Source organism: Jaculus jaculus, chromosome 6 (assembly GCF_020740685.1).
Source record: "Jaculus jaculus isolate mJacJac1 chromosome 6, mJacJac1.mat.Y.cur, whole genome shotgun sequence".
NCBI lineage: Eukaryota > Metazoa > Chordata > Mammalia > Rodentia > Dipodidae > Jaculus > Jaculus jaculus.
In genome coordinates, this window is record NC_059107.1 from 49,888,843 (window position 1) to 49,909,096 (window position 20,254).

Here is a 20,254-nt window from a genome sequence, read left to right on the forward strand (position 1 = left end):
CAGCTGGCACACCTGAATCTATCGAAGGATATATGCTTGCAGAACAAGACAAAGATACTGCAGATTAATTAATATCTCCATTTCAGTAGTAAAAAAGTCATTGTTACATGATTTATGGAATCTAAGAAATTCTTATTTTCCTTTCTGGGCATTAGCAAATGAATGAGTATTGTGGTCAAAAGAAACATTAATTTACAAAGAAGATACACTTGATCTTGGACTTAATGGAGACACACATTTTCCTAGATTAAGGAAATAATCTAAGAGAATTAGGAATTCAAGATTTTTCTTTATGCACAGAGGTCAGAGAAGACCCAAGGTATTCTATAAAAATGTCAAGCTTGGCAGCACAGTATGCAAATTTTCTACAGCAGTGCTCAGGATGGCCTGAGGGATGACAGGAATTGAGGAGGACCTTGCCATGTTAATCTCTTGCTTGAAATTATGTAATGATAACTTTTGTCTAATGCAGTTTTGCAAACTCTTTTAAACGCATAGTGGAAGAATTCCTCAAACTTGACACCAACCTTATTTGGAGCTAGCATTTTTTTTTTTTTTTTTGTGGGGTTTTGTTACTTTCTTATCATGAAAGTCTTTTGTATTGAAGCAGGTATGGTGAAATACTTGGCCTTTCCTTCCTGGTTCCAGTAATATCCTCCTCCCTATGCATGCAGTGATTCCAAATAATAACAAATATTTTCTAGGACAGGACAAATCAATATTCCCAATTAAGAACAAATGAGCTAAGATCTCCTTTTCCTCCTCTGGGAGCATGCACATTACATTTACCACATAAGAACCTCTAGGGTTAGTGATGGCTAAGTTCAACTGGCTAGACCCGAAGTGAGAAGGTGGACATTGCCCTACACATCTTTTTAAATTTAATTTTATTGCCTTTATTTATTTGAGAGTGAAAGACAGAGAAAGAAAGAGGGAGAGAGAGAATTTGTGTTCCAGGACCTCCAGCTATTGCAAAGGAACTCCAGAAGCATGTGCACCTTGTACTTATGTGGGTCCTGGTGAATGGAGCCTGGAACTCTGGTCCTTAGGCTTCACAGGCAAGTGCTTAACTGCTAAGCCATTTCTCCAGCCCTGGACCTACACAGCTTTAATAACAGTGGGCAGGGGTGGGGACAGTAGCAGTTGAGACCAGATAATTGCTAATCCACAGCAGTTCCTGGTTGAGGGAGAGACCCTAACTTAAGGAAATATACAGGTGAGTGAAAAGAGGATATCTGACACTTCATGCAGCTCCACAGGCATGTACATGGGGGGCACACATTTGCAGAGGTGGGGGCTTATGGGTAATATAGCCAGTGTCCCCTTGCCAGTTTTTGACACACTCTCCTGTTCTTATTGTTTGTCTGATTTTGGCCAGGTGTTGATGTCCACCCTCTGCTCAGGCTATTGTTTTTGCCTGCCATCATGGAGTTTCCCCTCGAGTTTGTAAGCCATAGCTGCTCTTGGTCAGGTGATGATTTCTGCCAGCAATGCAAATCTGACTGCAACACACATGAATATTCTCTCTCTCTCTCTCTCTCTCTCTCTCTCTCTCTCTCTCTCTCTCACACACACACACACACACACACACACACACACAGACACATATTTTGGAAAATTTCTTGTGTACATATGTGTCATTTATTTAGTTATTTATTTCTATTAAATAAAATCTTTGTATGGATATTTCATGTGTTGGTACCATCATTGCCTTCCTCCCTGCCCCCAGTCCACTGAGAGTATTCGCCACGGAGTAATGGGTTATGAGTTGTGAGAGCAGCCATCAGTTATTGTGGAGAGGAAGGAATACCTCTGGATATTCCCTCCACCCTGTGGCTCTTACAATATTTCTTCCCCCATCTTCTGCAAAATACCTTGAAGTTTCTTGGGTGGGTAGTGACATACTTTAATGATGAGCTCTCCGCCTCTTTGGAATTTCTGCATTGGTATGTGTTGAGTCACCTCAGTGTCTATTTTCATCAACCTGGTGCATGTTGTCAGGCTTCCTGTGGAAGCAGAACTCCTGCTTATCTAGCCATTTCCTCTGTGGTTTCACCTGGGCCCTGGCTAAAATGTGAGGGGTTGTTCATCTTCTACCAAGGAGTCAGCTATCTTTTCGTATCATGTTGATAGATTTTGGTTGTCCTTGGTTCTCATTGACTTCTGAAAATAAAAACCCATTCTCCAATGAGGAGTAAGATCACCATAGGTTAAGGGGGATAAACATTGTTAATTTAGAGATATTTGGATGGGTGTAGCCTCTCTTTTGACCAAAAACTAGTGGGAGCTTCTCAATGGAGTCCATAATTTTGGTCCCCATAGGATTCTAACTTGTTCTCAATTTCACCATTAGGTTCCTTTCCACTGAGTGGATCTCTTCATCAATTAGAAAGCCATTATTTATCCACCTAGGTTTGGTGGCACCATTTCACAGGTGTGTACATCTTGTTAGGCTGGTTGCTTTCCTATAGCAGTGTCCCTTGCTTGTTCAAAATGTTGGCCATTCTCCTCTAGCAGTTCATGTAGTACTTTCTAGCATTATACAACTTTATTATTGGGAACTGGCTTCCTTTTAGATTCCAGCTGATTCTCTTGATGTTTTGTGCCAGCATCATGTGGAATCTTCTGCAATAAAGTCTTACATTTTACCCTATGTGGGTAATCAAGTGATTGACAGAAGTCGGTCTTGTTTTGGGAACTTCATAGGTCTCTCTGATTAGCAGTTTGATATAGGTTTTAACTGATTTCTGATAAAGGGAGTTAAAAGCCAGAGCCAGATGTTTTGGGGTTAGGCTTCATCCAATCCTCTCCAAGGCCCTTCTTATCAGATGAGTCCCCCCCACACACACATATTCCTATTGTGGGGTATATCTTTTAGTCTACTAGCCAGGAGGAAGGGTTTTATGCTACCAATTCATTTTGGATTTACTTTTGTGTGTCTCCCTCTAGCCTCCCTTTTGCCTATCCGTAAATTATTACATCCCTATTATCTGTCTCTTGAGTTGCCTGTCAGGTATGCCTACAACTTAAGATGTTTCAGATTAGAAAACACAGATGAGGAGAATATGCAGTGTTTGTGTTTCTGTGCTTGTGTAAATTCATTTAGTATGATCTGATTATCTGTTCCAATTCTGTCTATTTTATGACAAATTTTATTAAATAATTTTTTTTCCATACTGCTGAGTAGAATTCCACTGTGTAAATATACCACATCTCTCATTCATTTGTCAAATGGTGGACATCTGGGTTTATTCCAGTTTTTAGCTATTGTGAATTGACCATATATAAACATGGTTGAGCCAACATCTCTGCAATGAAAAATGAAGCCTTTATGGGAAAATGCTCACTAGAAGAATACCTAGGTCAGTTGGTAGTTTTATTTGCATCTTTTTAAAGGATTTTCCATAATAATTTACAAAGTGTTTGTACACGTTGACACTCCCACCAGCAGTGAATGAGGGCTCCTCTTTCCTGACATCCTTGGTAATATTTACTGTGGTTAGATTTTTTTAATGATTGCCATCCTGACTGGAGTAAGGTGGAATCTCATAGTTATTTTCATTTACATTTTCCTGATGTTAAAGGACATAGAACATTTTCTTAAGTGTGTATTATTATCCTTTTTCATTTCTTCCATTAAGAGTTCCATACACAGTTATTTCCTCCTTTTTTTTTTTTTTGAGAGCAGTATCTGATTTTTGTATTGCCTTGTTATTTGAGCTCTTTGTAGATTATAGATATGAGGCCTCTGTTAGTGGTGCAGCTGGTGAAGATTATCTCCCATTCTTTTTGTAGTCTGTTGACTATGTTTATGATAGGTTTGTCATGAACAGCTTTTCTAGCTTCGTGAGATCCTTCTGGTTGAGCGTTTGTTTAATTACCTAGGATACTGGGGAACTGTTCAGGAAGCTTTCTCAACTCCTATGTCATGGAGAGATCCTCCTAATTTTTCATCTAGTAATTTGAGAGTTTCAGGTGTTATATTGAGGTATTTAATCCATTTGGAGTTGATTTTTGTGCATGATGAGAGGAGTGTGTCTAGTTTAATTTTTCTATATGTGGTTATCCAATTTGTTGAGCACCATTTGTTGAAGATGCTGCCTTTTCTCCACTGTGCATCATTGGCTTCTTTGTCAAAGATCAAGTAGCTGTAGTTACACAAACCAAGGGCTGAGTCTTCAATTCTGTCCCATTGTCTATATGACTGTTTTTCTGCCAGTACCATGCTGTTTTTGTTATTATGGTTTGTAGTATATCTTTGAATCATGTGTGGTGATACCTCCAGAGGAATTTCTTTTGCTGAGGAAATTTCTGGTTATCTGAGGTCTTCTGCCATCCATATAAATTTTGAAATTACCTTTTCTATCTCTATGAAGAATAATACTGGGATCTTCATTGGTATTTCTTTGAATCAGTATATTGCTTTTGATAGACTTATTATTTTCACAATAATAATCTACCTACCCAGGAGCATGGGAGTTCTTTTCATTTCTCCTGCCCCCCTCAAGGTTTTCCTTGTGTGTTTTTATGTTTTCATTATACATTATATAGGTCTTTGACTTCCTTAGTTACTGTGTTTCCAAGGTATTTGATTTTCTTTTTGTGGCTATTGAAAAGGGGACCACCTCACTGATTTCTTACTCTGTCATTTGCATATAGAAAGGTACTGATTTCTGTGTGTTAAGTTTGTATCCTGGCTGAAAGAATTTGTTACCTTTAGAAGTTTTACAATTGAGTCTTTTGGGCCACTTATATATATAATCAAGTCATCTGCAAACATAGCTAGTTTAACTTCTTCCATTTCAATTTGTATTACATTTTTATTTTCTCCTGTTGTATTGCTTGGACTAGAACTTCTAGCACTATGCTGAATAGCAGTGATAAAATTGGGTACCACTGTCTTTTTGTGGATCTTGATAGGAACTCCTTGAGTCTTTCCCTGTTAAGTATGCTTTGTGCTTTAAGAATTTTGTATATAGTCTTTGTTGAGTGGAGATATAAACCGTCCATGCCTAGCCTCTTCATGAAGTCTTGTTGTATTTTGTTAAAAGTCTTCTCTGCATCTATTGACATGATCATGTGATTCTTATCTTTAAGTTACTTGATTTCTTTATATTGAATCATCCTTGCATCCCTAGAATGAAGCCTTCTTGATCAAGGTAGATAATGCTTTTAATGTGTTGTTCAACTTGGGTTGTAAGGATTATGTTCAGGATTTCTGCATCTAAGGTTATCAGGCATATAGGTCTATAGTTTCTTTTATTCCTATATCTATATCTGGTTTGTGTATGAGCATGAGACTAGCTTCATGGAAGTTGGGGAGAATTTCATGTTCTTTTTTATTAATTGAAAGAGCTTAAGAAAAAAGTGGCTTAATTTATTTTATGAAACTTTGGTACAATTCTGCTGAAAATCAATCAGGTGCTGTATTTTTCCTTTTGGGGTGACTTTTTGTTACCTTTTCAATCTCAATGGCTGTAATAAGTTTTTTAGGAGACATAGCTGCTCTGAATTAAGTGGTTTATGTCTAAGAATTCATCCTTTTCTTAAAAAATTTTTTTATTTATTTAATTGAGAGCGACAGACACAGAGAGAAAGACAGGTAGAGGGAGAGAGAGAGAATGGGCGCGCCAGGGCTTCCAGCCTCTGCAAACGAGCTCCAGACGCGTGTGCCCCCTTGTGCATCTGGCTAACGTGGGACCTGGGGAACTGAGCCTCCAACCGGGGTCCTTAGGCTGCACAGGCAAGTGCTTAACCGCTAAGCCATGTCTCCAGCCCCCCCCTTTTTTTTTTTTTACAGATTTTTCTGATTTTGTGGAGGAGAGGTTTTGGAAATATGTCCTGATAGTTCTTTCAATTTCATTGATTTCTGTAGTGGCTGCTCCCTTTTTAATTAAAAACAAATTAATTTTATTTATTTTCAATCAGAGACAGAGAGAGAAAGTGAGAAAAGGCATGCTGGGGCCTCCAACTGCTGCAAATATACTCAAGATGCTTGAATTACTTTGTGCATCTGGCATTATGAGGATACTGGGGAATTGAACCCAAGTCATTAGGCTTTGTAGGCAAGTGCCTTAACTACTGACTCATCTCTCCAGCCATGATCTCTCCCTTTTCATTTCTAAGTTTGATAATTCAATACTTCTCTTTTTTTGTTTGATAAAATTAGCAATATGTTTATCAGTTTTGTTTATTTTTTGAGGAATCTGCTCCTCATTTCATCAATTTGATTTTTTAATATTTAACTTACTATTTATTGATTTTTTTCAAAAATATATATTTTTTATTGACAACTTCCATACTTCAGACAACAAACCATAGTATTTTCCTCCCCTCCCCAACCTGTCCCTTCATAATTCTGCTCTCTGTCATATCCCCTACCTCTTTCCATTAGTCTCTCTTTTAATTTGATGTCATCATCTTTTTTCTCCTATTATGAGGGTCTTGTGTAGGTATTGCTAGGCACTGAGAGGTCTTGGATACTGAGGCCAAGTTCTGTCTGGACTGTTGTATGTAACGACTGTGGCCCTTCCTTTGGCTCTTACCTTCTTTCTGCCACCTCTTCTGCAATGGACACTGAGCTTTGGAGTGTGTGAGATTTTTCAGTTCTGGACACCTACCATCCCTTCTTCTCAGTACTATGTTGCCTTTTGGGTCATCCCACTGATAATCGCCATCTGAAAAGAGAAACTTCTATAACCAGAAATGAGAGTAGCATTAATATATGAATATGAACATTAAGTATAGTGCTTTCAGGGCAATTTGGTGAGAGAAATTTGTGCATTTATCCAGACAAGAGGAGGCTTTACACCCCTAGACCTCCCTTGTCACAGGCTTTTGTGGGTTTTCAGTGCCAGGCATGTATTCCCTCCTACTGAGTGGGACTTCAGTCCAATTAGAGAGCAGTTGGTTTCCCCAGAGCAGACATGCCACTACTGCACTCATTTAGTCATTTGACCTGTCTGGCTAAACTTGAGGCTTTCAGTGTCCACTGTTTTCACCCATTCTGGGAGAAGGGCTCACCCTGTGGGAAGGATTCCTCCTTTAGTTAATACTTCCTGAAAGCAACATCAGAGACCCACTTGTGAGGAACATCTGTGGATTCATAAACAGATTAAGTTGACACAAACTTAACCATCACAGAGGACTTTGGAGATGTACTCAAAATTAAGGAGGTCTAGTGCCAAGATAAAGGAGAAGAAGGTGGTGGGCTCTAACATTGCCCTACCATAACTTCTTCCTTATTTTGCTGGTCACTGAGATTCCTGAGGTGGAAGCTACAAATCTTACACCCCCAAGAGAGATTTAGAAATGATATTGCTGAAAAAGAAAGAGAAGGAAGATGTGTTTTTTCTAATATTTATTAATTTGCAAGTAGAGAGATAGAAGAGACAGATAGAGAGGATGGGCATACCAGGGCCTCCATGGTATTAAAAGCATGCTTTAAAAACACAATGTGTCCCAACATGATGAGCTGGCAGAAATGGCACCTCTTTACAAGATCTCCACTTCTATCTATCTCCAGAAAGTGAAAGTGATTATACAATGACTATTCCAAATGTGGCCAAGAGGGTGAACATGGTACAAAAATGGATGTGCTGATCCCACCCATGATTGAACTAGGCAAAAAAGTGCTAATACACACACACACACATCAGTATTTGGTTATAGGGAATGATTTTATCAGTAAATTGTATAACTATAGAAATAATCAAATGAATTATAGGATTTAAAAGTACAACTAAAAATTAAAGACAATTCATAATCAGTCCAATAGAACATTAAGAAAATATTTCAAGGTACTAGAGACATGACTCAGCAGTTAGGATACTTGCCTGAAAAGCTCAAAACCTGGGTTTGATTCCCCAGTACCACATAAAGCCAGATACACAAGTAGCACATGCATCTGCAGTTTGTTTGCATTGAGTGGAAGCCCTGGCATGGCCATATTCATTCATTTCTCCCTTTCTCACTCTCTGGAAAGAAAGAAAGAAGGAAAGAGAGAGAGAAAGAAAGAAGGAAGGAAAGGATGGAAGGAAGGAAAATTGATAATTAATAAAAAGAAACTACTTTAGGAAAAATATCTACAATTGAAGGGTGTTATGTTAGCTACTAAGAAAGTTTTTTTTTGTTGTTGTTGTTGTTTTGTTTTTTTCTCAGGTAGGGTTTTACTGTAGCCCAGGCTGAGCTGGAATTCACTATGTAATCTCAGGGTGGCCTCAAACTCATGGTAAAAGAATCCTACCTCTTCCTCCTAAGTGCTGGGATTAAAGGCCTGTGCCATACCCTCCCACCCCCGCCCAGGCATTTTTTTTTTTAAATCCCCACATTGTTGGGAGTCCCAGAGGAGCAGAAAGAATGAGTAGAGCAAAGACAATCCTCCAGGCTATTGGCTATGAAATCTACATACTGTGAATACATCAAACCAAATTCAATAAGTCTAAAAGTACAAAAAAGAAATGAAAGTGGGGCTATTGTTAAAATTGCAAAATACACCTAACAAAAAAATAGAGGAAAATTTTGAATAAACAGTAAATATAAAGGTCAGGAGAGATGGTTTAGTAGTTAAGTTGCTTGCCTGCAAAGTCTAATGACCCAGGTTCGACTCCTCAGAGCCCACTTAAACCAGAAGCCCAAGGTGGTACCTGTGTTTGGAGTCTAATTGCAGTGGCTAAAGGTCTTGGCCTACAAATTCTCTCTCATTCTCTATCTTTGTCTCTCTTTCTCATAAAACAAATAAATAAAGAATGTAAACTCTTTTCAAAATAACAATATGATGTTCTTTTAAAATATAAATCATATTTTAATATTTAAAAGAAAGCTATTTAAAAATTAAGATTGTAAAAGAATATAGACATAAATCATCAAAATTGATATATATCACCATGAGATTTTCAATGACTCATAAAGTATATGATTTAATAACCTACATTATTTGACATAAATAATTAGTACCTTTACTAAAAATATTCTTGAGTGTTTTGTGAAAGCCACCTACTTGGATACTTGAGCATTTCTTTAAATATTTCTCTGTGATGTTCATTTTAAACATGTCACAGTTTCTCCATTTCAAAATGAAATCTATTATTAAAGTAAATCCTCATGAGAAAAATATGCTTGTTGATAGGAAGGTTTGGCTAGAGCAATTCTAGATTTTGAAGGAATGAGATCATAGCCCCTTGCAGAGAGCTTTTGGCACCAAGCCTCCTAGGTGGGAAAGAAGCAGTATCGAAAATATCTGCTCTGGGATTCCAACCCTATTATGCAAAAGGAATACTTCAGTTTTCCGGTGTACATTAGAAAACTGGTAGCTTGCTTGAAGCTAAGTTCTTTTCTTTCTTTTTTTTTTTTTCTTGTATTTCATTTGAGAGAAAGAGCCAGATAAAGAGAGAGCGAAATTTAGAGAAATAGGCATAAAATAGATACTTTCTGGGTAGAAATAAAAGTTTACATGCCAAAGAGAATTTCCTTTATTATTTCAATGTTTATCCAAATAATTCTTAGTTGTACAAAGTATGTTGAAGTGTATACTCAACCCTGAAGCCTTATGAATACTTACAGATAGGAAGTAAACTGAAGTGGCATATAGAACTAAGAAACTTTCTAAGAAAAAGTTAAGTAAACTTTTGAAATAAATGTGTAGTTAACTGAACAGTGTTGAATACACATGACTGTAATAAGGATCCAATCAAACATAAAGATTTAGGTAAAAATTTTCAATACTTGTGAGTTTTGTGTTCAGATACAACTGAAGATCTCATTTCTTTCACTCTTTACACTAGTGCTATTTTCAAAGTTTGTGTACATTTGGCTGTTAATTGTAGCTAAATTGCTTTATCTGAGTTACAATCAAACTGTTGGTTAGCTTTAGCTATCTGAAGCTGAGTAATGACTTTGGGCTCCTGTCATGGTCACTGGCCACCCTCTGCCATGATTACCTCCTGGGAACATTCCTTTCCACTTGAGTCAGAGTAATCACATTAAGCAGAGAAGCTCCTTTCCAGAGTGAAGGACTAGAGAGAGGGAGGAAGGTTAACAGAGAGGAGAGAGAGCAAAATAGAAGCCAACATCTTCACTCTTAAAAAGTAATGTCTTGGTGTCAGAGATCCATGCGATTGCAGGTTGGAATGGGATCTTAAAAGATCCAGCATGTGGGCATGAGTATTAAACTCACCTGTGGAATGTGTATTACACAGTATGAAGCCACATCTCTTAAATTAGTCATCAGAACTCATCTTCCTTTACATATCATTCTCATATTTAACAATACAACTGTATTTTAGGACTATAGCATTGTTAAAGACATATTTTAAACCAAATTTCAGACACATCATTCTGCACACAACCTTTTGCTATTAATACTGTATTCATTCAATAGAAAGGAGCTGGGTTCAAATGTGTTTGTGTTATAGTAATTGAGCCTACTGCAGTTAAAAATGATTTATTGAAGTCTGGGGAGACCGATCAGTTGGTAGAGTGGATGCCTTTCAAACATGAGGACCTGTGTTTGATCCCCAGAACAAATATTAAAATGTCTGGTGTGGTGGTAAAAGTCTATAATCCCAATAGTGGTAGGTGGAGACTCTACCAAGAAAAATATGGACAGTATTCCTGAGCAAATACACCTGCATTTGTACTTTGGCTTCTGAATGACTGTACACACATGTAAAGTTACAATTACACAAACATGGACACACACGTATACACACATTTAAAATGAATAGATTTTTATCAATATAATATAATTTCTACTCTGTATTTAGTTTTACTGACTCATTTTCTTATTTCTCAAGTTACAAATCTTTCTTCACAGTCATCTATGATTTCTGCTTATTTAAATACCACAATCATCCTATTCCTGGAAATGACCCATCTTTGGAATAAATTCGTTTTCTCTTCCAAATACCTTATTCCCTTATTTATCACCATATGGTCAATTTTCTATGTCTACTTAACTCTCCATTGGGTTGTTATATATTTAATTTCACATCTCTATCGGGGTGATGGTAAGTGTGACAGAACGAATCTGCTGTTCAGCTGGTAAATATTTGCATGGACCTCACCTAACTCACTCAAGACTGACTAGAGCATTAAAGCTGAGCCATAGCTCATCCATTGCCTACATTGCATAGGATATCTTTTTCTCCTATTATGAGGGTCTTGTGAAGGTATTGCTAAGCACTGCAAGGTAATAGGTACCAAGGCTAATTTCTGTCTGGACAGTTGCATTATAAGGAGAGTTACCCATCCTTTGGCTCTTATATTCTTCCTATCACCTCTTCCGCAATGGGCCCTGACCCTTGGTGGGTGTGATAGAGATGCTTCAGTGCTGGATACTCCTCTGTCACTTCTCATGATTAAGATCCCCATTGGGTCATTGCAGTGGTCACTTCCATCTGAAAAGATTAGCTTCTCTGACCAAAAGTTGAGAGAAGCATTAATATGTGAATATCAACATTAAGTGTAGTGCTTTCAGGGCAGTATGGTGAGAACAGTGTATACATTTAGCCAGACAAGCGCAGGCTTTATACTGCCAAGGGTCATTGCCTCCTCTGCCATAGGCTTTTGATTAGGTTTTCAGTACTTGGCATATATTCCCTCTGACAGAGTGGGCCTCCAGTCCAATTAGAGAGCAATTTGTTTCCCCCACAACAGATATGCCACAATTGTACCTTTTCAGTCATTTGGCATGTCTGGCAAAACTTGAGGCTTCCAGTGTCTCATGTGGACACATTTAGCCACATGTTGATATGTGGTTTGTATGTGAGCATATGCAGAGTCTGTCCACCTCTGTGATCACTTATGTTTGCTCTGGTCCATAGTTTATCTCTATGCCATTTTGCTTTCACTTCTTGACTCTTTTTCTTAGGAATTTCCCTTGAAGGAAAAAAAAAAAAACAAACTTTGTATCATTACACTTGTAGTGTGACCTCTTTAACTTCTTCCGTAAGCTAAAGGTTTAGTTTGAAGGCCAGACTTGGTACTGCAAGGCCTGGTGTCCTTCTACTCTCAATGTTGTTGGAATATAAGCAAGCTTTTCACAGAAGTGATCCAACCCTTAAAATCTTGCCACTGTTCTTCTCTCTTAAAAGAGAGCTCACATGTCTAAGTCCAGTCAGACTATATTTCCACTGCATAGAATTCTCCACCCTTTCACTTTTGTCTCTGCACCTCATTGTGTTGGGCAGGCTTCTAGACAGTCTCTGCCTTTGTCTAATCTGTGACTTAAACTGTATTTCCAACTTTCTGAAATTACACTCACTGCATTAGGAGCAGAACACTCCATAAGTGGGGCTGAGCCTTTGAATAGACTCTAGGTTCTCATTCCATTCTACTTTATAAGCTTTCTTTTCTCACTATTAAAACTATACTTTTCTATCATGGCTGGTATATAACTATCCCTTCTTTGTCCTACATGGTCTTCCAGACACTTGCTCATATTTTGAAAATTGTCTTCATTTGCCCATTTGTTGATTGAATTGTTTTCTTTCCCCCTTGTGCTGCTATCTGGTACATCAGGAAAAAAGCACCCTTGCTTGTTTCACCAGTTTTCCTTAATTTCGGCCAGTGCCCTTTTGAGGTATGATGGGGTGGCTCTCTCCTTAGGATCTGCATCTATCTGGAAAAGAGAAGCAGATTCTCCTATGGAGAGTAAGTTAGCACCAGGACAAATGAGATAACCCTTATTTTTTTTAATAGAGAGTTTAATAGCTGCAGGCCCTCTTGTAGCCCATTTTGATGGTAGCTTGATATTGGAGAGTGGGCTTATGTTTGGATATGGTTCTCACTTGTTTCCCAGCTCCAGCTATGGGTCCAGTACCACTGAGGGGATCAGTTAGCCAAATCAGGAGCAGTTGGTGTCCCCCCCCCCCCATGACTATGTGCCACTATTTCACTTGTGTGGGCATCACAACAGGTTATTTTCTGCTAAGTAGGTTAGACCATGAGTTTCTTGGAGAGATATTGGTCATTTCCCCCAGTCGCCCATGTAGCACCTTCTGGCACTAGACAGGCTGACTGTCTGAGGACTGCCTCTCTCCTGGCTTTCAGCCATGCCATTCCATTTTACATGTCAGCTGCATATGGTGTCTTCAGCAGTAGGGTCTTGCCACTAACCTTTGGTGGGTCATCAAGTATTCTGACAGAAATCTGTCATTCTTTTAGGAAACCTTGTAGGTTTCTCTGATCAAAAGCTCATTGTGGATGATATAATTATGCTGGTACTGGGAGTTACAGGTCAGTGCCCACAAAGAAAATGCAGAAAAATATAACTAATATACAAGAGTTAGAGAGATGAGAGAGAGAGGGAGAGGGAGAAGGAGGGAGGGAAGATAAGCTTCAATAAATATAACCTCCTCCATAACTGTGCCTGGTCTGAAAGTTCATTTCAGTGAACCTCAAGCTATCTCCTACAATATATATACATACACACACACATATATATATATATATATATATATATATATATATATATATATGCAGATATATATATATCTGTAGCATAACTTTATTTCACTTATTTTGATTGTGAAGTATTAATTTTTAAGGAAATAACAGCACCCCAGACAAAAAATATTTGTTAAATATCAATATTTTCTATGCCTCCAAAATTGTGAAAATCCTAGGAGGCTTGATGTTGTATGGCAATTAAAAAAAAAAATAAATAAAGTCAGTTCATCCATTAATACTTGAGTCAGAGAGCCAAAAGCAGAGAGTATGCCAACACACTGCCAATCAGATTTACATAAGGTGAAAATTTCTTGTCTATATGGCACTTATTTTGCCTTAATGCACAGATCATAAAAAAAATATTATGTTCAGAGTATGACTTTACTCGAATTACCAGACCTCAGGGATTTATGGGAGCTGTATGGCCAAACAGCCATTTGGTCAATTGTCAGTCCCTTCGAACAAAAATTTTGTCCAATTATCTCTTCAAAGTGGAAATATTTATTGTGTTATACAGCTTCTTTTTAGGTAGTTGATAATATTATTTCCCATACTGGCCTATTTCTTAATTTTTTTCTGGATTTTTTTTTTTTTTTTTTTTGTAAACATAAGGGGAAGTTGAGGGTAAGTGAATAAGATAGAAAATTTTGTGTGTGTGTGTGGTTTTTCCAAGGTAAGGTCTCACTCTAGTTCAGGCTGACATGGAATTCACTATGTTGTCTCAGGGTGGCCTTGACCTGTTGGTGATTCTCCTACTTCTGCCTCTAGAGTGCTGGGATTAAAGGTGTATGCTACCACACCCAGCAGAAAGATTATTTTTGAGACAACTGAGTAATTTGATTTATTCTTGAGCTTCAAGTCTGCTAGTAAATAGATTTCAGAAAAAGAACTGCATTGCCTTCCATACTTGGTGTATATTACGGTCTTTTGTGAGTGTTCCCATTACTTTTTTTTTTTTTTACCTGTAGACTGAATCAGAACTGGCTGCCTCTAAACAAAACAAATTTATGTAGAGTGTAGACAATGAACAAAAAATTGTGGAACTTAGCACAACATAGCACTCTATTTTATGTTAAGGTTATTTAGAGACCTAGAAAATTCTAACTATAATGAAATATTAAGTATTTCTATGTTTGAGAATTAATAATTTTTATAATTATGGCAAAATATATATAACATGAATGAAAAAAAAACAATTTTCAGCCTTCATCATACAGTTCATTTCTACTAAGTAAATCTATTTAGATATGCAATTATACTCTTCATTCTTTTCTAGGTTTTTGTCAGATTTCCAATCTGAAACTGTACAGATAGAATATTAACATCTTATTATCTTCTTCCCTCAATTCTTCTACTTATCATTCTTTTTGGTGTGTCTATCAATTTGACTACTTTATAGAATTCATTTAATTTGAATTATATAGTACTTATATTTAATCTAGGATGATTTCTTCAGGTTCCATCTATGTTATAATGAATCATAATTTCTTTTCTACTTAAGATTGAATAACAATCCTTTTGCTATAGTTTGGATCTGGACTGTCTTCCAATGTATATTTGTTAAAGGTTTATTCCCCACAAGACAGTATTGAAAAGGTACTCCCTGTAATGGGATGGTGAGACTTTAGTCCTTAATTTCCTTCCTTTCTGCCCTATTCATAAGGTAAATAGCTTTGCTAAACCCAGTGCCTCTGCTATGATGTGCTGCACACTCTTGCTCACAGTTACACAAACAGAAGATTTCAAAAGCTCTGAAAAAGATGTTTATGGATACTCTAAAAATGAGAATCAAAAATAAACACTTTATCTTTATAAATTTATTTCTCAAATATTTACTATAACAGAAATCTGATTAAAGCCTCTTTTCAGCATATACCAAACATAAGCTATCATTCTTCTGTTGATAGACATTTGGATTCTCTTACTTTTTAGCTTTATAAATAGTTTCAATTTTGGTGAGAGTTTCAACAATGGATTCTCACCTGTGAATCTCTATCTCTTCAATAGGAAGCAACAGTGCCCATAGGAAAGATCCAGAATATTTGCAATATAGACTAGATATTCTCTCACCCTGATGCCAGCAACAGCTGGTATCATGAGGCTACATGTGGAGAGATGGTTAGCGGCAATTACTAAAAGGGGAAATTGAAGACAGTTAGTAGGAGCTTATCATTCAGGCTTCAATCAAGAATAAACAACCCTTCAAATATACTTCAAGATTCACAGAACTTATATTCAGTAAATTTTACAAGTATTTGCCTATGTGGGGAGACCCAGTCCTGTCATATGCTGTTCTCTAATCTTCCCAGAATCCTGTTCTCAGTAAATATTTCACAAATAAGCAAGAAATTTATTCTTTTTCATTAATATTTATTAATTTACTCAATTTACCCATTTACAAATTGAATGTCAAAAATTTGATATGCATCTCAGATCTTGAGGACATTCAAATCAAATTTGTGTTTATATATTGAGGCAACCTGTTAACAAAAGTGTGTGTGTGGGGGGGTAACACTAGTATTTTTATTATTTACTCTCATATTTCCATGAACTGATACCAGACCGAAAGCATCTTATAGAAGGAAAAGCTGTAATTTACTTTTTAAATTTATTTATTTATTTATTTAACAGTGACAGAGAAAGAGGGAGGGAGGGAGGGAGGGCGAGAGAGAGAGAGAGAGAGAATGGGAGTGCCAGGGCCTCCAGCCACTGCAAACGAACTCCAGACACATGTGCCCCCTTGTGCATCTGGGTAACGTGGGTCCTGGGGAATTGAGCCTCGAACTAGGGTCCTTAGGCTTCACAGGCAAGCGCTTAACTGCTAAGCCATCTCTCCAGCCCTTTAATTTTGCATCCAAGTATGTTGTACAGAAATTTCATCTGAATTGAAATATTCCCACCTGAATGAATGAGGCCATCAAGATGTCAAAAAAGGCTAGGAGAGCTGAAATTTCTGATGATACAAGACAATTTCCCAAGTTTATAGGAGCCATAAACAACTGCTGAAGGGAAGACTATGGCCAGTATTGTGCAAAAATTTTTTTTAGAATTTTAGCCTTTATTCCTAGAGAGAGGAGGTAGACTCAGGACACTCAGGTCAACAAGCCTGGTGAAAAGGTTGTAAGACTCACCTTAATGTTATATAAAGGTTAAGCAACTGCTTTGGAGGAGACTCTTTGACATGCCCTGAAGAGAGTCATGTCCAGTTCTAGAGAAACTCTTACCTGTCCTGCAGAGCTGTATACAAGTATGTCAGTGTTTCTGTGAGTCATCACCTATGCTGAGGTGGGCTTTTTGATGATTCAGCTACATTTGAGTTACCTATGCTCCTTTAAGCAACCCTCCTTCTGCTCTGCAAGTAACCCCAGATAACTCAGTGGTTTATAACTAATTTTGTTGCAATCATACTTTGGTCTGCCTGTGAACTATCAGAATCAAATAGGCTGTGTTTGTCTTCCTAGAAAAACAAATTAAAAACAAAAAAACCTGTCCATACAATATAAAGAAAGTTACCCATTAGTGCAGGCATAGAAAACTAGAGTGGGAAGCCTTTGTAACATACCATCAAAGGGAGGAATAAAAGTAGGATTGGTTAACAAAACCTCAAGTCCTCTGGCTTATCATGACCTAATGTCTCTAGCAAGTCTCCATCTCCTAAAGATTCCACAAACTGTCCAAGCAGCAACAAACACCAGGCAGAAACCAGCAAAGTAGTCATGCAACTATGGGGAGCATTTTACATTGAAAACCACATTCTAGTCCTTACCTCCAAAGGGGCCACAGATATTTTATGACGTAAAATGCATTTGACTCAACTTTAAAATAGTCATGGTTTCTAATAGTACTATTCCTATGCAAAAGTCCAAAGTCTCATCTGAGGCTCATGTCAGTCATTTAACTTTGAGTTCTGTAAAATCAAAACCCAAGGTTATACTTTTCCAACATATGATGTCACAGAACAAATATTGTCATTCCAAAAGGGAAGTATGGTAACATAGCAAGGAAAGATTAGACCAAAGGAAGTCTGACACTCACAAGAGCATACATCAAATCCAAGAGCTTCATGCCTGATATCAAGAACTCAGGATGTAATTATATGGGTTCCAAAGTTTTTGAACAGCTCTGCCCCTCAGGTCAATTGCCTGTAGCACTCACAGACTCTGTCATAGTCCAGATACTCCCCATGTTCAAAGTATTCTTTGGTAAATATCTCATGGACCTGTCATCTCCAACATCCTAAGGTCTACATTGAAACTTAGAGTTAATCTTCACAACTTCAAGAATGACCTCGCAGGCTGTATTTCATGGATTCAGAACCCACTTCACATTTCTTAACCTCAGCCAAACTTTGAAACCGTGGTGATATATTCCTTGACCCATCTTTCATCTTTCATGCCTGAAAAAACATAACCATTTGGACAATGCTGCTGGAAGAGGATGGTCACTCACTCCTCCATGTAGGACTTTTCCTTTCAAAAGAAATTAGTTCATATGTATTGAGTCTTCCACATCTTAGGGCTTGCCTTTAAGGCATCTTTCATATTATTCCAGTGAAAATTAGTATATTTATATTTAATGCTGTTAATCTGTTTGACAATAAAGGCAAATGGGCAACATGTTTCTTTCCTGAAACTTTAAACTTGCTTACATGTTTTTCTTTGCTAAATTTCATATTCTTTATATATTTATGTTCTGCCATTTGTTTTCACCATAGATCTGAATAATAGAACCTAAGAGAAGCCATACCATAGTGAAATTTTGCTTGAAATTTTCTCTGGCAAATATATTTCTCCAATATTACTAAATTAAGCTTCAATTGACTTCTCAGGACATGTAAAAAAAAATGCAGTTTTTTTCTTTGTCAGAATATCACATGAGTGGCTTCTATGTCAGTTACTGATAGGGTCCTTACTTTCTTCTGAAACTTCATGAACCATTCATCTGGCCTACTGTTCTTCCAAACTCCCAATAGAATGACACATTAAGCTCTGCTTACTGATGATTCTGTATTCCAATTTCCATATTTATCCACATTCCTGACATAAAATTGGTCCTAAGGCCTACAAACCACATGAGCAGGCTGAGTACTACAGCCCCACTTATTGCTATGGATTTTCTGCATTAGTTGCTTTATATATATATATATATATATATATATATATATATATATATATATATATATATATATACATACAAATGCCTGATCAGAAGCAGATTGTGGAATGAATATGGTTTAATTTGGCTTCTAGATCTGAGCAGTTTTTTCATTATGGAGGAGAAGATATGGCAGCTGAAGCACTAAGCCCCTATCCCATCTCTTAAGAATAAGGAAGTGGAGAACAAAAATAAATGACGTTGTCACAAAATCCCAAGGTCCTGGGCCAGAGAGATGGCTTAGCACTTAAGGTGCCTGACTGTGAAGCCTCCAGATCCCATGTAAGCCAGACACACAATGGTGATGCAAGCACAAGGTTAACATGCACACTAGGTGGCACAAATATCTGGAGTTTGATAGCAATAGCTGAGGTAGTGGAGTGCCAATTCTCTCTCTCTATCTCTCTTTGTCTCTCAAAAAAAAAAAAAAAAAAAAAGTCTCAAGACCCATCCTCAGTAACCCACTTCCTTCTGAAAGGCTATACCGCCTAACAGTTCCACAATCTTCCCAAATTGCTCCACAGGCTTGAGCTGCAGTGCATAAAAACCTCTACCTATTGAGTACATCTTACATTCAAATAACTGGAGTATTTAGCATGTACAACCATTTTCTTGCTGTTCCTTTAAAAATATGGTAAAATAACTATTTATGTAAAGTATATACTACATTTGATTTTATATTTAGTCTAGAAATGATTTCAAATATGAGAATACATAGTTTATGTATTAATATTAATCCATTTAACTTATGTTTCTATACATTTTGATAATTTGAGATGTACTGGAAGAAATCCCCATTAGATAATAAGTGCCATTTATATAGCCACATAACTTCTAGAAACCTGAAAACTAATAAGGGAGTGTGGTGGTTAGATTCAGGTGTTCTCCACAAACTTAGGTATTCTGAATGCTAGGTTCCCAGCTGATGGAGATTTAGGAATTAACACCTCCTGGAGGCAGTGTATTGTTGGTGATGGGCTTACGGGTATTATAGCCAGTTTCCCCTTGCTAGTGTTTGGCACAGTCTCTTGTTACTACTGTCCACCTTATGTTGGCCAGGAAGTAATGTCTACCCTCTGCTCATGGCATCATTTTACCCTGCCATTGTGGAGCTTCCCCTTGAGTCTCTAAGCCAAAATAAACCTCTTTTTTTCCCACAAGCTGCTCTTGGTTGGGTGATTTCTAGCAGCAATGCAAACCTGACTTCAACAGTAAAGAGGTACCAAAAGTGGGGTTTCTGATAGACATCTGACTGTGTGGCTTTGGCCTTTCTGAGATGATTTTCAAGAAGAATGTGAAAAGATTTGAAACTTTGGCCTAAGAGATGCCTTGCAGTGCTGTCAGTACAGCTTGATGGACTATTCTTGGCAGAGTTGAAAGACCTTAATGCGTAAGAACTATGGACTGTGAGGTTTGGCTTATGAGGGTGAGAAAGACCTTTGCTTAGACTGGGCTAGCAGTTTGTGTGAGAAGCTTGCTGCTATGCCCATGTCCTGAGAAGTTGTGCAGGGTTGCTTTGCATAGAAATGAACTGGTATGAGCAGAGGGACATGGCACAGAAAGAAAAATCTTTGGGTGAACTGCTGCCCATTCAGCTGCAATTGAGAGATTACAACCTTGAAGATTAGGCCAGCTGACTTCTGGCAACAGG